The sequence below is a fragment of the Mixophyes fleayi genome, chromosome 6 (assembly GCF_038048845.1).
Source record: "Mixophyes fleayi isolate aMixFle1 chromosome 6, aMixFle1.hap1, whole genome shotgun sequence".
NCBI classification, from domain to species: domain Eukaryota; kingdom Metazoa; phylum Chordata; class Amphibia; order Anura; family Limnodynastidae; genus Mixophyes; species Mixophyes fleayi.
The window spans coordinates 134215076-134231581 of NC_134407.1; the positions used below are offsets into that span (position 1 = coordinate 134215076).

Here is a 16506-nt window from a genome sequence, read left to right on the forward strand (position 1 = left end):
TCTAAAACAGGACTGCTCAGTAATTATTTTGGAGGGGTGCCTTGAAAAAATTTGGAGACTCTAAGGGTGCCGCGAACTGCAAAAGTTTGGGAACCACTGGTCTATATAAAGAGCACATGTTGCTGTACTCCATCTCTCTTCTGGACAATGCTGACCAGCCTCCAGGGTGAGCCTGATCAGATCTCTTAAACAATGTGAAACAGGATCGGTCAGGTTCATGAGGAAGCGATAGGTGGCGGTCTCCTTAAACTCTAGCCAACATGCTGTGAATCCAATGAACTGCTTTTGGCTATACACAGATAAGTCATTCATGATCATTTATAGTTCTAACCTCCGAAACCATTCCCTTATAGTCGGAGGAATAGTAGACCTTTAGTGTGTTGGAATCCCTGCTCTTGTAGCCTTAAGTATCTTAGTAGTGAGCTTTTGTATTGAGAGACGGATACATCGGAGAGAATAATAACCAGAAGTCAGAGCCCTCTGGCACTGGGCATCCTAGGATTTCTGCAGAGCAGTTTTTGACCTAGCTCCAAAAGGGTGCAAGGACCAGACAGTCCCACAAATGTGGAGAGGAGTCCCAGGAACCGAGCCACATCTTCAGCAGGACCGTGTGGCACCTGGATACATCTTACTGAACCGGGACAGACATCTGTACCATCTAGAGAGCACCTTGAACTGTGTCTCCACTACTGAAAGTCTCGTAGAGCTAGCCAGGATACATTGCAATTTTTTTCCCCATTGCTGTTTATTGCTAGCCCTGCCCAGTTCCCAGTCCAAAGAATTTGCATAACCAGGTAAGAAATCATATAGGTTCATCATAAATATACTGTAAATATTACAAATTGTATGTTTGGGAATATGGGAGACTTGACACAAGTCATCAAAGATAGTCAGGATCCTTCCTGTCCCTACCAAGACTGTTTTGTCATGCAGGTAATGCCTAGTTTGTAGTTACAGTCCAAATTCCGAGGGACTAAGGCCCATTTTTTCCTGAAAAACAGGAAAGGCACATATATAACCACGTGCCATCAGCTTACCACTTCTGACTACTGCCCCGTCAGACCATGACTTTAAGGCCCCAGAGAGTAGCCAGGGTGGGAAGTCTGGATTAAAGGAGAGTGTGATAAGAGGGATATACCAGGGTCCGTAGTCTAGCCAAGCACTGAAGAGTAGGCCTAATGGTGGGATGGGAGGTATGAAGAAGTTTGGGCAGCCACGGGAGGACTGTGGGCGGGGTTCCCATCAAATGACCCCCAATCCGGTCCCATTGCTTAGATTCACAGTGCCTAGTCCATTTGATTAAGAAGCACTGTGATTTCTATCTGTAGTATTATGTCATGTCTAAATCTGGGGGTTTTCCCTGCCTAAAGTCACGGACAATCCTCTGAACATTAGTGAAATATCTGGGAGGAATGTGGATAGGGAGCACCTGGAGAAGATGTAAAAGTTTGGGAAGCATGTTCATTTTAATAATGTTTATTCTCCCTAGTCAGAAACCTTTGAAGCTCCATTGCTGAGATTCCATTTGGAATTTAGGGATCAAGGGGGCAAAGTTATCTTGGTATAAGTCGACCAGGTCTTTTGTAAGCAACACTCCTAAATATTTAAGCGGAGTGGGATGCAAGGCGAAGGGGAAGGAATGCTGGTGCCCCACCAAAGCCAACGGAGATATCGAGAGATTCAAAACCATAGATTTGGCATAATTTATTTTGAAGTTAAATAATTCACCAAACCTCTTCTACAATTAAATTGGGTAAAGATATGACAGGGTTGGTAACGCTTTCTAGCAGATCGTCAGCGAAGAGGGCCAGATTATGTTTGGACTCCCCACCTGCACTCACGACACATCTGGATTTCTTCTAATCGACCTGACCAGTACCTCCATGCAGAGAACAAATATTAGGTCGAGAGCGGGCACCCTTTCCTTGCGCCATTTTATATATGGAGAATGTGTCGCAGAGAAGGTCATTGATTTTAATTTGGGTCGATGGTTCTTTATAAAGGACGAGGATTCTGTGAAAGCAGGTCAGATCCAATCCCATGTGCTCCAGCACAGCCCACAAAGAAATGCCAATCAAAGACACAGATTTAATAGGGACAGAGATTAGTCAGTAGAGCATACACCTGTGTGTTTTTACACCATTATCTTCATAACCCCACTAATCATGGACAGAAGGCCGTAATTCATTTATAGTAATGGGTTTTCCGTGCTATTCACAGCACATAGTGTGTTAATATTGAAAATTCATTTCCCTCAGCAGATGAGATTTGTGATGTATGAGGAGGTAGCATTTCAGGACTTTGTAGTTAAGAATGAGTAATTTGAATTGGATTCTGGAGGATACGGGGAGCCAGCGCAGGGATTTTCAGAGTGGTTCAGCAGATGTGAAGCGGAAATAGAAATCTATTTATACATATTTACACTGGGCATTACCATTTACCAGGAATAAAAGTATATCTGCCATTGTTCAATCTAAACTAAGCAATCTAGAAATTATAGTGTTAATAACTTGCTAGGAAAAATCCTGCAAATTGTGAATGAACCTTTTTGAGTGAAATTCTCCTTATATTAACCTTTTAACACTTTCCTTTCCATATTGCTCATTTTAGAGAGAACATTACCAGTCACGCTGGTATTATTTTTGGCCTGCAAAACATATCTAGTTACCCTAATAAATCAAGGTCTCGCAGCGGTGGGGAGTAAAATGGATCTTGCAATGTTGGATTCCATGGAGAGCTCACATCAAAGGTCTGAGAGATCGTGGCACTGCTCCCTGCATTTACATTCTCTGCTTGCTAGAATTACAATGAACATACCATGAATATGAAATGGGGACACTTGATCCAAGACAATGGTCAGCATCCACCCCTAAGAGAGCTAGGCCCAGCATGTCAGATCAGAGTCCTGGGCCCTCACTGGCTCAACACTAACAGTAATCTTCAGTTGCCATCACTTAATAATCTGAATAAACTTCTAGAAGTGATACAACTGAAGTATGTACATAGTTCTGCACTGTCTGAGCACAGAGGATGGTTTTAACTCTTAACGTATCACAACACTAAGGATAACTGGTTCAAAACAGAACTTGCTGACTTACATTGTTTTCAAAAAATAGGAAATCAATTTGTACACAATAAAACCATAGGGCCTGATTCATTAAGACTCTTAAATTAAGAAGTTTCTTATTTAAGCCTCCTGGACAAAACCATGTTACAATGCAAGGGGTGCAAATTAGTATTCTGTTTTGCCCATAAGTTAAATACTGACTGTTTTTTCATGAGGCACACAAATATCAACTTTAAATTTCAGTGTACATATAAGCTATCAAGTATTTGTGTGCTATATGAAAAAACAGTCAGTATGTAACTTATGTGCAAAACAGAAAACTAATTTGCACCCCTTGCATTGTAACATGGTTTTGTCCAGGAGGCTTAAATATGAAACTTCTTAATTTAAGATCCTTAATGAATCAGGCCCGTAGTCTTCATTTTAATTGTGTAGATTTCACTGAATTGTATGACTAACAGGGAAATCAGTGTACTTTGTATTAATTTAGTTTGCGGTAGCTATGGAGCTGTAGAATATGGAAAAGGTAGCTGCCACAAATCACATACTTGTCTAACCCAAGATTTACAAGAGGCATGTTATACTGTAACTGCCATGAAGCACAATATGTTCAGGGGCGAACGGAGGATTGTCGGGGGGGGGGGGGGAGGGGTTTACCGTTTCTTCAGCGCTGTCCTATACAGCAGCCACGGCGCTGTCTAAGAAGCATCCACGGCGGTGCTGTATACACTACAGCACCGCCGCGGACGCTTCTTTGACAGCGCCGCGGCTGCTGTATAGGACAGTGCAGCTATAGCGGCCACTTAGTTAGCGCAGGGGGGCGGGGGTTTCTGGAGACTCAGAAACCCCCCCTGCATGCGCCACTGATGTTTGTACAGTAACCACTTAAATAGAATAACTGCCTTTAAGGCCACTTGTCATTGGGAAATAGATGGAGAGCTTGGGGACCTCTAGAACTGTGGTATAAAAAGCAATTTCCTGATAGTTATGTTTGTACATTCACAGTATAATGTTCCAGGACACACAGTTTGTGGAAATTGTGTATTTTAATACTGTATAAAGCATTATTTTAAGGCATAAGTTTTCACCAAAATTATTGTATAAGCTTTGGACATTACCAGATCATATAAAAATATCCATCTAGAATATATGTAATAAGTTACCAACTAAATACATTCAACAGTACTGAATATTAATTACCTTAAGTTGTGCAGTGCAATCCCGAGTCACGACTGCCAGAATTTTGGTAGGTGGAATTATCAGAGTCGCACAGATCTGTCAATGGCACTAGCTCTGAGTGCAGAAAACTTCTGTAAAGAGTGTCAGCCTTAATGCTCTTGGATCCTGGCCTATATGTGGTTGTGAAATTGAGCCTTGAGAAAAAACCCACTGGGCCTGCATAAGATTCAGCTTTTCAGCTGTTTCAATATACTGCAGGTTCTCATGATCTGTGTTAAAAGTAATGGTGTGCTTGGCTCCTTCCAACCAATGCCTCCACACTCTTCAAATACCCACTTGATGGACAATACCTCTGTATTACCCACATCATAATTCATCTTGACAGAGGATATCATCCTGGAAAGGGAAGCATGAGGATATCATTTCTTATCAACTGGATTAATTTGAGACAGGAATACCCTGGCTCCTGCATCAGAGACATCAACTTTCACCACAAAATGTCAGTGTAGACTAGGATAACCTAAACCTTGCAGTACAGAAAGACTTTTCCAAACACCAATCTGATGGATCTGCACCATTAAGTGTCATGGCAGTGAGAGGGGCAGCAATGATGGAGAAGGCTCGGATAAATCTGTGGTAGTAGTTCGAAAAAATGAGAAACCTTTGTAGGGCATTTAAATTAGTGGGTTTTACCCAATTCTGAATAGCCTGGACCTTGGTCTGGTCCATTGTAAATTCTTGTGCCGAAATTATGCACCCCAAAAAAAGATCTCAAACTCACACTGCTTTACTCCCAACTTTTGAAAGACTAAACAGACATGTTCATGGTGCTGTAGTTAGTATGTCTAAATAAACAAACCTTCCCAAGATATTTCGAAGGATGTAAGTAAATCCTGAAAAACAATTTGCTTAATTTGCTTAGGTTGAAAGACAACTGGGTACTCAAAATGTCAAGTGTAAGTACGGAGTCTTCCACTCCTCTCCTTTGTGGAGTTTGTAACCTCCTCTAAGATCAGGTTTTGTGAAAATGGTTTCCCCATCAAGCTAATAAAACAATGGTGGAATAAGTGGATGAGGATACATATTTGTTGCTGGTACTCCCCCTTGTCCTTGCTGTCGTTACGACATCACTTCCTCCTCGTCCCAGCCGTTACCTGGGCAACGGCTGAGACACATCATCAGTCAGCACCGTGTGCGCAATTTACATATTATTTATCTTACAGCCTCCTGGACAATAGGAGGATTGTTGTGCTGGTTAATTAAGCAGGTCCTGGGGCTCAGTTTGGCTGTGGTCCTCCTGTCCCCTGACTGGTTAATGTGTGATTATAAGGCAGGTAGGGTTTAGCCTCCTTGCAGTTTATAGCATTCTGTGCTGCAGAACTTGATGACCAGCTTCCCTGTTACAGTACTTATCCTGTTGTTTCTAAACTGATTTCCCATTGTGACATTTTGGCTTTGTTTGTGGACCCTGCTTGAACTCTGATTGCCCTGACCTCTGGCTTGTTACTGGATATCCCTGCTTGCTGCCAGCCCTGATCCTTTGGCCTATCTCTGACTACTCTGCCTGCTACGGACCCCTGACCCCGGCCTGCTGCTGACTATCCGCTCCAGTCTTGACTACCACCTCCTGTTCCAGATGCGCTACGGCTGCCATAGATAAACTCTTACTATGTCAAGCTTAAGTCCTGGGGGCATCCAAGTACCTGCATAAAGAACTACAGGAAAGGCAGCTGCTAAAGGTGAAGACCTCGATAACATTTGTTATAAAAGTTCATCTTGGTAGCTGTTAGCCCTAACAATATTTAATCCTAAAAAATGAATACAGAGCCTTAGACCACCATCTGTCTTAGCTACAAAAGAACAAGCCCTCGCCTAATAGGGACTTAGATGATCTAATAAATCCTTTGGCCAAATTCTCTGCAATGTAGTCTTCCACAGACTTAGGTTCTTGTGAGGAGACGGTAAAAAAATCAACCCTAATTTTGGCCTGGGCACAAGATCTATGACACAATCATAAGATCTGTGTTGCAACAAAGAATCCACCGCTTCAATACAAGCAAATCTGAGTTGCCTTGATAAATGGTGATAATAGAATTTGCTGTTATAGTAGCAACTCACACAGGTAGGGAGAGACAAGAACCAGGAGATTCTCCCTAATATTCAAGATTAATAATTTGACTTATTGTCCAAACAATCAGTGGGTTATGCTAGAAAAACCAGGGGGACCACAAAATGATAGGATAACTGGTAGAACATACCATATAAAAAGAGTGAAGGCTTCCCATCTGCAATGTGAGAGGGGTCATTTTTAGTTTAATAGGATGTCCTAAAAGCGTGTTGTCATCCAATCTAGAAATTCAGACTGTAATTTTCAAGAGAATAGTCGGTAACTTAAATTTTTGAACTATACACTGCTCAGTAAAATTTCTAGCAGCTCCACTATCTATAAGGGCAGAGAAATTAAATACTTTGAGAGCAAAGAACAATTCAACAGCAATCTACAGGAAGTTAGAAGCTTTATGGCTTAACGGACCTGGGGAAACCTCTCCATCTTTACCTAGGTCCTGGTGTTTCCCAACTTTGTCGGACTAGATGCCCTTTATTACTACAATATAAGCACAGTCCAAGATTTCGCCTGCTTGTTTTCTTATCTGTGGTAAGTCGGAAGGTGCCAATTATTATTGGTTCAGAAACCTCACTACCAGGCTGTGGCAGAAATGGAAAAGTGCCAATGGCAGTGGATTACTTTTCTTGATGCTCCTTATAACATCTATCAATTATAGTGAAGAACTGCATAAGAGCTTCCAAAGTTAAATCAGAGCAGTACTCTTCCACTGATCTGCACTCTTGTTTCAGGGACCAAAGATGAGACTCAGCAAAAACTTCTCTGACCAGGTCATCATAAGGGAGGCTAAAGAAAGAACTGGACTTTTAGAGTTGAGTCCAAATACCAAGTTCGGAGGATCACCTTGCAAGAGTGATATCACAATACTAACTTGATGCTACTTGGAACCTGATGAAGTTGGTCTGAGTTTAATATACTGCAACAGTTTGCGGTCACCAGAGAATCTGTCCAGCAGATTAATCTTGGGCTCCGTTGGTGAAGAACTAGACATCTCTTTCTATTGCAGAGATAGATCCTGGACTACCTGCGATAGGGCTTGCAGCTGAATCGCCAGTATCTGTGCAGGAGAAAGTGTGCTTGCTCCATGGGTGTCTGATCCACAAGGTGCATGGTTGATAATGTTATGGCAAAATTAATCAGTATAATAAAACCCCTAGAAGGGCTTCAAAAAGGTCTTTGCTTATAGCAGCCCACATGCTCTCAGCTGGTTGTCAATGATGCCGTCAATTGGCTACAGCATGCCATGGGCATGTTCAGGTTTGCTGTACTGTAGAAGGTATGGGAATTTGAAAGGCACTAACAGAGTCAAGATTAATAGGAATGTCTCACTACTACTGATTCCAAACACCAACTCACTCATCCCTGAGAGGCAAGCAGAACTTCATATTATTCTATAAGCACAATTGGCAAAGAAGCTGTAAAAAGAGCAAGTTGTAGCCTTGCATCATAAAGTTACATATAAAATTGTAATAATTAAATTTGCAGACTTATTTAATACTACATTATCGGTCAAAAGTTAAAGATTGGTCAGCAGGTGAGTTCCTACTTGTTGTTGAACTATAAATCCTGGTTTCATGTCTCAGATACTACTGATGTACCTTTACAATGTCCCTTTACCCTAACTATACTGTTACCATTCTGCCAGGGATGAAAAGCACAACATTCATATAGATGAACAAAAAAATTATTTTTGTTCAGCCTAACGATGTAACCTTGGGGTCTTATAGTACACAATTGTGCCCATTGGGGTTGAATGGTCAGGGGCTGCGATACACAACATTTATATTTTATTGAAGCAGGCTAAATCTCTGAAGCCCATGAAAAAAAGGTTTTGACCACCCGGCCAGCCCACTAATAATCTCAACCACACTCATTCTTCTCTCAAAATCCCATATTTCCAGTCAGAGCCTGCTGTCTCCTAAATTTGGACATGATGTTGTCAACAGAATCTGTTAGATCTTATGCAAGGAAAAACTTCACCATGACTTCTTCACTGCTCTCTGATGTAATCTATTCATCCAAACTAATCACTGATTATTTGCTCTGGGCTATTGCACGTCTGCATTTTGTTAGTCAATAATCCTCATATGGATGCAGTGTCATTTCATTTGTTGATTTCTTATGGCAGGAAATAACATTACAGCCTGGGCATATCGTACTGTATAAATAAGGATGGATCTGGCACCTCTGAGTTTCAGGCTTATTATAATCCACCACTGATGTCCAAAGAGTCACAGGTTGGCTAAGCTTGGTCTTGGTTTATGGATCCCCCTTCAGAACTCATGTTTCATTCATACACTTTTTTTTTTTTTTTACATAGAACATATATGAAACCTATGAAATCTCATACAGATTTGAGTTGATATTTGAGCCACGGTTTGAACCCACAGGGAGATGTAGCAGAGAGAAAGAGGCACAACACAGAATGTAATGAGGGCACACACAACTCTCTAAGACCACAATGTAATGCTGAGAGTGGAGACAAGAAGCTGCCTATGAAGATCCCTATATCTACGAAATCAGTATACAGTTCCCGGACAGGAGCAAAGTATAACTTACTAGTTCTGGAATCCACTGTGTATAAAGATATCTATATATTGTATATTTACATAGGTCTTTGATCTATTAACGGTAATGCTTGGTAATTGGGGACTCCAGGATAAAAGTTTTTTGAAGCATCATGCTAATAGCTTCAAAAATAAACAAACAAAATACATTAAATATCCAGTCTTTCCATATGCTGCTCTTTGCATTCCCAAGTGCTCCTCTCCTCCCACTGAATGCAGGAGGAGGCATAATGTGATGATTTCTGTCTGTATGACAAAATCACCAGACAGCAGCAATTGTTTTTTGATATCCTTTCTGGCTTTTATATACACATTCAAATATACACATACAATTTATAGTAGTAGGTATTGAACCATTGCACACAGGTGTTTCCCGTACAGAAAAGTACAGCATTCTGAAGATTAATAAAAATTACAACAACAGTGTATGCTGTTCCCCTAAAAGTGCCATCATGTGCCAAGACCGGCTCTCCCCCCTTTGAATGAAATGTCTCAATAGGAGAGATATTTTTTTTACCCTTATTTAGGTTCATATAAATACACCCAGTCATGTTTATAAATAAAGGATCATGTTAAGAATGTTCTACAAGCTTTACGATGGTAGATAGAGTCGCTGGGCTCTAATCTCTTTCTGCTGGGACACTTCATTGAGTCTTCCGAAGAAATTGGCTTTTCCTAAACTCTTTCAACATCAAGTTTCCTGTACAGCTGTGAGCGTCTGATAAACTGTACCACTCACACAAATAACCTAATGGAAACAAACTTGCTAGCTACAGCTTTGGCTTTTCCACTAACAGAGGGACCCGAGTGATGAATCACTTTGGATTAGGTTGTGGAACACGCTGTGTCTGCTTTTGTGATCACAATAAAGTACTGATAAATAACAGGGTCACTATGTAAGATGCAATGTTCTGCAGCTTCATACAAGGCAAGCAGGCCTCAGAATCAGGCCCGGCGCTCCCATTAGGCAAGGTTAGGCACTTGCTCTGGAGGGCACCTGGAGGGCGCCACAGAATTGGAAATTAATTTTAAAACTGTGCGGTGACCGCTGACCATACCTGTCACGGCCGCCGCACAGCATTCAGATGCATGGGGAGGGGGGAAGAGGCTATTGCTCAGCACCGCCGCCTCTCTGCTCCGTCTCCTCCCCTCCACTCACTCAGTGAGTGGAGGGGAGGAGACGGAGCAGAGAGGCAGCGGTGGTGAGACAAGGTAAGGAAAGACGGGGTGGGGAGGAGGGAGGAGGGCGCCGATTTTTGCGGGGCGGGGGGGGGGGGGGGCGCGGCGCGGCGCGATTTTGTAAAAATGCCTAGGGCGCCATGGACCCTAGCACCGGCCCTGCTCAGAATATTTAAGCAAAAAGTGGCAGCAGAACAAAGATTAGGGACGAGTCCTACATGGCTTATTGGGGCTACTTTAGTCTGGTGCTATAAGTGGAGCTTTCCGCTCACGTGAAAATAAAGCACCTTTACATACCCAAAGTTCTTATCACACCTGAAGTTTCACCCAATTCGATGACCAAAGAACAAAGATGTTATTTTATAATCAAGTGGTGAATTAAAGTTTTCGGCGTGCTATATTCACGCTGTGAAGTGAAAGATAGATAATAAATTGAAAATATTTTCTGTAAAAGAAACATAAAGCATCTTTAAAAAAAACAATCAGAAATTGAAAACAAAAACAAAAAAACAGTCACATTAATATGCATGAGACATATAAAACATACCTCGTAAATATAGTACAAAAAACTTCCAAAAGCTGGACTATAACACTCTCAGAATACTACACTATAAACTCCCAGAAAGTAATTGTACATCCTTAGGTCTTTTATAACGTTGTGTAATGAGAGACATGTATGCAGATTTTTGATTCAAACGTGCATCAGATAACGTGAGTGTCAAGTTGTGTTTATCCAGCGCTGTCAGCGTGGACTTAGACTGAACCCGTAGGTGGTGCAAGTTTTACGTGTGAAGATAAGTGAATTTATGAATGCCTCAGAGTATGATTTTCACGTGTGTGCAGGTAAACGCCTACTTTGAGTATTTCATATGGTTGTCCACCCCTCACACGGCCCTTTCTCTCCCGAAATCGCACGGTATATTACATGTTCCTTACGCTCATTTTCGCGCGTTCATAGGTTGTGTTTACGGCCATATGTGGCTGATTCATGCCCGTTCTGGGTATGCACAGAGTAATTTTGCATTCAATACACTCAAAATCGGCAGATACGTGCCCCAATGAATCAGGCCCACTGAGTCCTGAATCTAAATGCAGGATTCCTGAAAATCATATATCAATCGGTTGTTTTGTGCTTGGCCAGCTTCAGCAGTGAGAAAACAGATCACATTGTCTGAAAATCATAAAACATTCCACCTAAGTCCAGTGATTGTTTAACAAGCAACCAATGAAAAGTTGATGCATTTCATGACATCTGGGATAAGGTCTGTCATCACATACAGTCATGGATAAACTGCCATGTGAACAATGTTTAGTACATAACAAACAAAGCCACTTGTGAAGAAGAAAGGAATTCTCATCAGACATAACAGTACACATGTCTGCCCTACATATGTAAATTGATTACATTTGATATGGACTATACACTAAAACAAACACAAGTTTTGGAACACTTAATTAACACCTTACCCTGAGACACACAACATAAAAACAAACAACAGCATTAGGTCTAAATCTTGGAATGTCCACATGATGACATCCAGATTACTCAGACAGACAGATGGGAGAAAACATTTAACTCTTACTACATGTGGGTATCGAGCAATTCTTGAGATCACAAGTACGCCAATAGGTGAAAGGTAGAAGGGCCCTGGACTTTGTATACTGAATGGCTAAAGATGTTTGAAAACATATTTTTCTTGAAAATCAGAAGCAAAAAAGCAAAAACAAAATTGCTGACCTGCTGACACATATCAGCAGCCAAACTGAACAGAACATTTCTCAATTTCACTGAGTTATGCAGAGGATGCAGCATGGAGTCGAAACAGAGGTAACATATGAGCCTGTCTGTGACTGGGAACACACCACATCGTACTGACAACAAGGTAAGTGTGATATGGGGGGGGGGGGGGGAGCGTAGCATGTACTGTGATGAAGAAGTGGGAGCGGAGCATGTGATGTGATGAGGGGGGCTTAGCATGTACTTCAAAGAGGGAGGGGCGTGCATGTAATGTGATGAGCGGGGACAGAGCATGTAATGTGATGGGGGCAAGAAATGAGATGGAAGGGGGAGCGGAGCATGTACTGTTATGAGGGAGGGGGGGCATGTACTGTGTAGATGGAGTGGGGCATGTATGGCGAAGCGGAAGGGATTGCCAGATTAATTAGTATTGGGCCTCACAGTTTCTGATGGCAGGCCTGGTTTTTTGCCAAGACACTGAAATGATCAGGACTGGACAAATCCCAGGAGCCAGAACTATGAGAGCCAGTTCTACTTATGTGAATGGAGGCTCATCTTTCTTGGCTGTTTATAAGATACTGCTGACGTCTAGAATTGACAAGCTCCTGAATTCTGGATTATTTTGCCCACTTGTGGACATGATATACTGTATATATAAAACCACATTTGTGACAATTTGGTTATCTTCTAGTGGCTAACTTTGATCTGGATGGAAGTTCCTTCACTGTGAGCTGCTTTCAACTAATCAAATTGAGACACTCATAGGGAAAGGGCTTTACTAAACGTGGTATCGTTTACATAGGGTCCAACTGAGCAGGAGAGAACATTGGGGTACTGGTTGAATCACAGGCAAGTAAGATTTTCTGGTTCAAGTTAAGTTACCTAATTTCAACCTAAACTAAGCATTATTTTTGTTGATTAGTAACCTTTAATGTTAACCAGATCTGTTCAGCATAGAGCAGAGTTCTGTGCACTGTAGCAAAGTGACAGAAGCAACACAATCGTTGTCTCAGCTTTTTGATGGATAATTTTAAGCTTCTACAGTAAGCTCAAGAGTAACAGAGACAGTATCTGAACTTGATACGTTCACCAGACAACAGGTGACAAAGGGAACCAGGTAAAGGTCAAGAATGATAAAATAAGGTCATATCTGTTACAATTTATGTAGAATGTCTTGCCTCATATTTAAGGAAACATTTATTTTACTATACGTGACACGTAAATTCTTAAAAGACTTAATAAGCGTAAAATTTAACTTGCTTCATGTAAAATAACATTCACAAATATGTTTGTAAAAGGAGTCAGCGAGAGCGAAAAGGGGAGGCATCGCTATGCACTTAAGACTTCCAGGTAAGGGCTCATCCTTAAGACAATATCCTCTTATTTGCTCCAAATGGACAACATAGACAAACTGCAGAACCCTTATACAGAACATTAAAGTACATTGCAGGGAGAGAGCTTTCACAAATATCTGTCTTACGCTGGGTACACACTAAAAGAAAATTCTAACAATGCAATAGTTTTAGCGATTTTACCAATGACTGGGGGGAAAAAAAAAAAGTCCCAATCATCATGCCAATTCATGTATACACACTATACCCATTTTACAGGATTACCTTCAGATCTGTGCTCTTCAAGTGTCATAACCATTGGCTGGAACTCCAGGAACGTAGGGTGGCTATGGGCAGTCGGACTAACTGCTCATATAACGCTACTGAAAACAGCTTTATCTGTGGCCCTCAGATGCTCACACTATACCCGCCTCACTAGCACATTGCTGGGCAACTAGTGGTACATCAGAAAGGGGGGCACATAACCAATACAAGACACGTGCTGTCCAGTGCACCTTCTGTTGGCCATAAAGGATGGGGCGGCAGATCAAACCGCCTACAGCACCACTGACAGATCAAATATCCTGATCACATGATGATCAACAACCTTTTGGGGCCAATTAGTCCACAGCAACCGAATGGTCCAGCAGAACCAGAGAATGTAGGGACATCTACAGAAACATGTGGATATAAATATTCTGCACGATATATTCCTTCCAGCATCAACATCTGCAAAGTTTCATACACCTTGGACAAGCGCAGAAACTAACTGGCGGTTCCTACAGAACTGTGTTGTCTTTTGGTTGTGCTTTATAGTGGTTATAAAGCGGGATAATCTCTGGAAATAGTGTTTCCTGCTATAATCCTGCAGCTGCTTCTAGTGCCCCCCAGTGACTCGTACTCACTACATGACGTCTACGTCATTGCAGGGTGATGGCAGTAATTGTGTGTAATGGAGACAACTGTGACCAGGATAATAGAACGAAGCGGCAATTGTCCCTTAACCTACTAAAGGCGGATTTATGTACGATCTGTGCACAATTCACACAACGGATGAATGGGATCTCTGCAATAAAGAAACATAACAAAATAAATTTATTCTTCCCCAACCTGCAGCAGTTTCATTACCAGCAATGCAGGAGAGAGGCCATGTCAAGCAGAGCCGGATTTAGACCTCATGGGGCCCTAGGCAAGATACTGGTTTGGGGCCCCCTCCCTAAAAAAATCCATAGCACTATAGTTTTTTTTAGCATAACATATACCCCTATTCAGGGGCTTTCTGGCAGACTTTAGCCCAGGGGGCAAGCATATAGCACTGGCCCATAAGTAGCGGCCCATTTTTAAAAGGTGGTCTCGTCGCCGGCCGTGGAGACTGGGGACTGATGGGCCCTAGGCAATTGCCTAGGTTGCCTAGTGGTAAATCCGGCCCTGATGTCAAGGCAACATCTAAGTCATTGGTAGGTGATACACTGGTTAGAGCATAAACACATACAACAACATTGTTCCATTGTTGACCAAGACTTTTAGTTCAGTTTAAAAACCTCGTTCAACTATATGATGTGAATTGGAACGATAATCGCTCCTCGCTGCAGTGATACCGGGCCAACCGGTCATTTATCGTCTGATTGGCCCTATAATCAGCTGATAACACAGTAGTGTTTACCCAACCTTAATGTTAAAGGATCACCAGGATGATAAAATATAAAATTTCCACTGAACCAATTTTATCACAAACCAGCAGGTCCCTTGAAGACTTCAACAGTACAAAGCATTCTTCTCTCCTATTAAAGCAGCCTCTGATGAAACTACACAAGTAATTTGCAGAGAAATGTGTCAGGACAGATTTATATGTGGATGTAGCTCATCTAAAAACTGTATTTAAGTCTTCAATGTGATCACTGTAATGACTTCTGCAAATCATGCAGGTAACTATAGACAGGGACGCCAAGATAAATATCGTGCCCAAGTACAACGACTGCTTGGGGTCCTTCCCTAGCCTCTAATGGGGTCAGGGCCACACCAGGTTGGTGACTCCTCTCACTACACAGGCAGGCCAGGGCCCTCAGACAGACATGGGCCCCAGTATTTTGTACCCCCCCCCCCCCTTGACACGCCTTACTATAGACCTGGGTGTGTATGGGATGAATCTAACTTCAGTATTAATAACTGCTTATCATAAATGAGTATACCAGCAATACTCTACTGTTTAGTTAAATGTGCTTCTATGGTTCACAAACAGCAATATGATTGAGTATACATTGTTATGTTGTTCCTCATATCTAAGGAATATTAATTTCCATTTTAAGCTCAGAAAAAAACTCACTGGATATGGACTCACCTTGATCTATGTTCCTTCATTTATATAGGAACATAGACCTCTTTGCCCAATTTTGTTATCAGTAATCAGTATCAGTAATATTATCAGTGGTAATTTTGGTGCATGCCCTATTGTTTTTTCATACTTACAAGTTATATAAAGTCCTGTCATATTATCCAATGTTCCCAGATTTTGATAGAAGTCTTTCTGCAAATGTCGACACTTCCTCTTACTAGTCAGCAGTTGTCTCTTACTGGGCAGAGTTAAAGTCAGCATGCAGTGTGTTGAATCTGCAAATGTTGTTTCCTGAGCTAGCAGGACATCGCATACTGTTTGCATTGGAAGCTATGTCAAATACTAAATGTACAGAAAGTATAATTTACCAACACATCCTATGCACACATCGTGAGGAGGGTCTGAAAGAGGTTTCACAGAGTTTACCACCTGAGGAGATGGTGATCGGTGTCGGAAGCAAACTTCCCAAAGGTTCTAACAACACCAGTGCCAGGAAATTAACCAGGCGCTTTACGGTAAAACAACGCACTGTCTGCCAGCACAAAGTTCTAATATCGTTATCATGCAATATTGACGTCAGGCCATAAATTATATTGCAATCCAGAGCACAGGGTAATGACCAGACAAATATTTTCTTTTTAGTATGTCCCAAGACAAATATTTTCTCTTTCATGTGTTCTGCTCATCTGTGTTACTTTGATGATTGTTTAATGCTTATTTAAGAATATGGGGGACTAACAAAAATAGACAGTTAACAAAAAAAAAAACCCACAACAACGTTCTTGTAACTAAATGCAGCTTAAACGAAGACTGTTAGAAATGTACAAATTCGGACACCTTCCTACAACAACTCAAGCGTAAAACCCTAAGCCCTCCATACATCAGCACATTGGAACATTATTCTGACCGAACACTCACAAAGATGATATTACACAACATATTGTAATCATGCTGTTCATTTAGACATAAATTAGAGATGCAATTACTA

At 41.5% G+C, this 16506-nt stretch overlaps 1 protein-coding gene across 1 annotated transcript in view; it reads right to left on the reverse strand.

Annotated features, from left to right (window-relative positions):
* RIPOR3 (RIPOR family member 3) overlaps positions 1-16506 on the reverse strand; it is a 76344-nt gene that overhangs the window by 39750 nt on the left and 20088 nt on the right. The window lies entirely within an intron of this gene.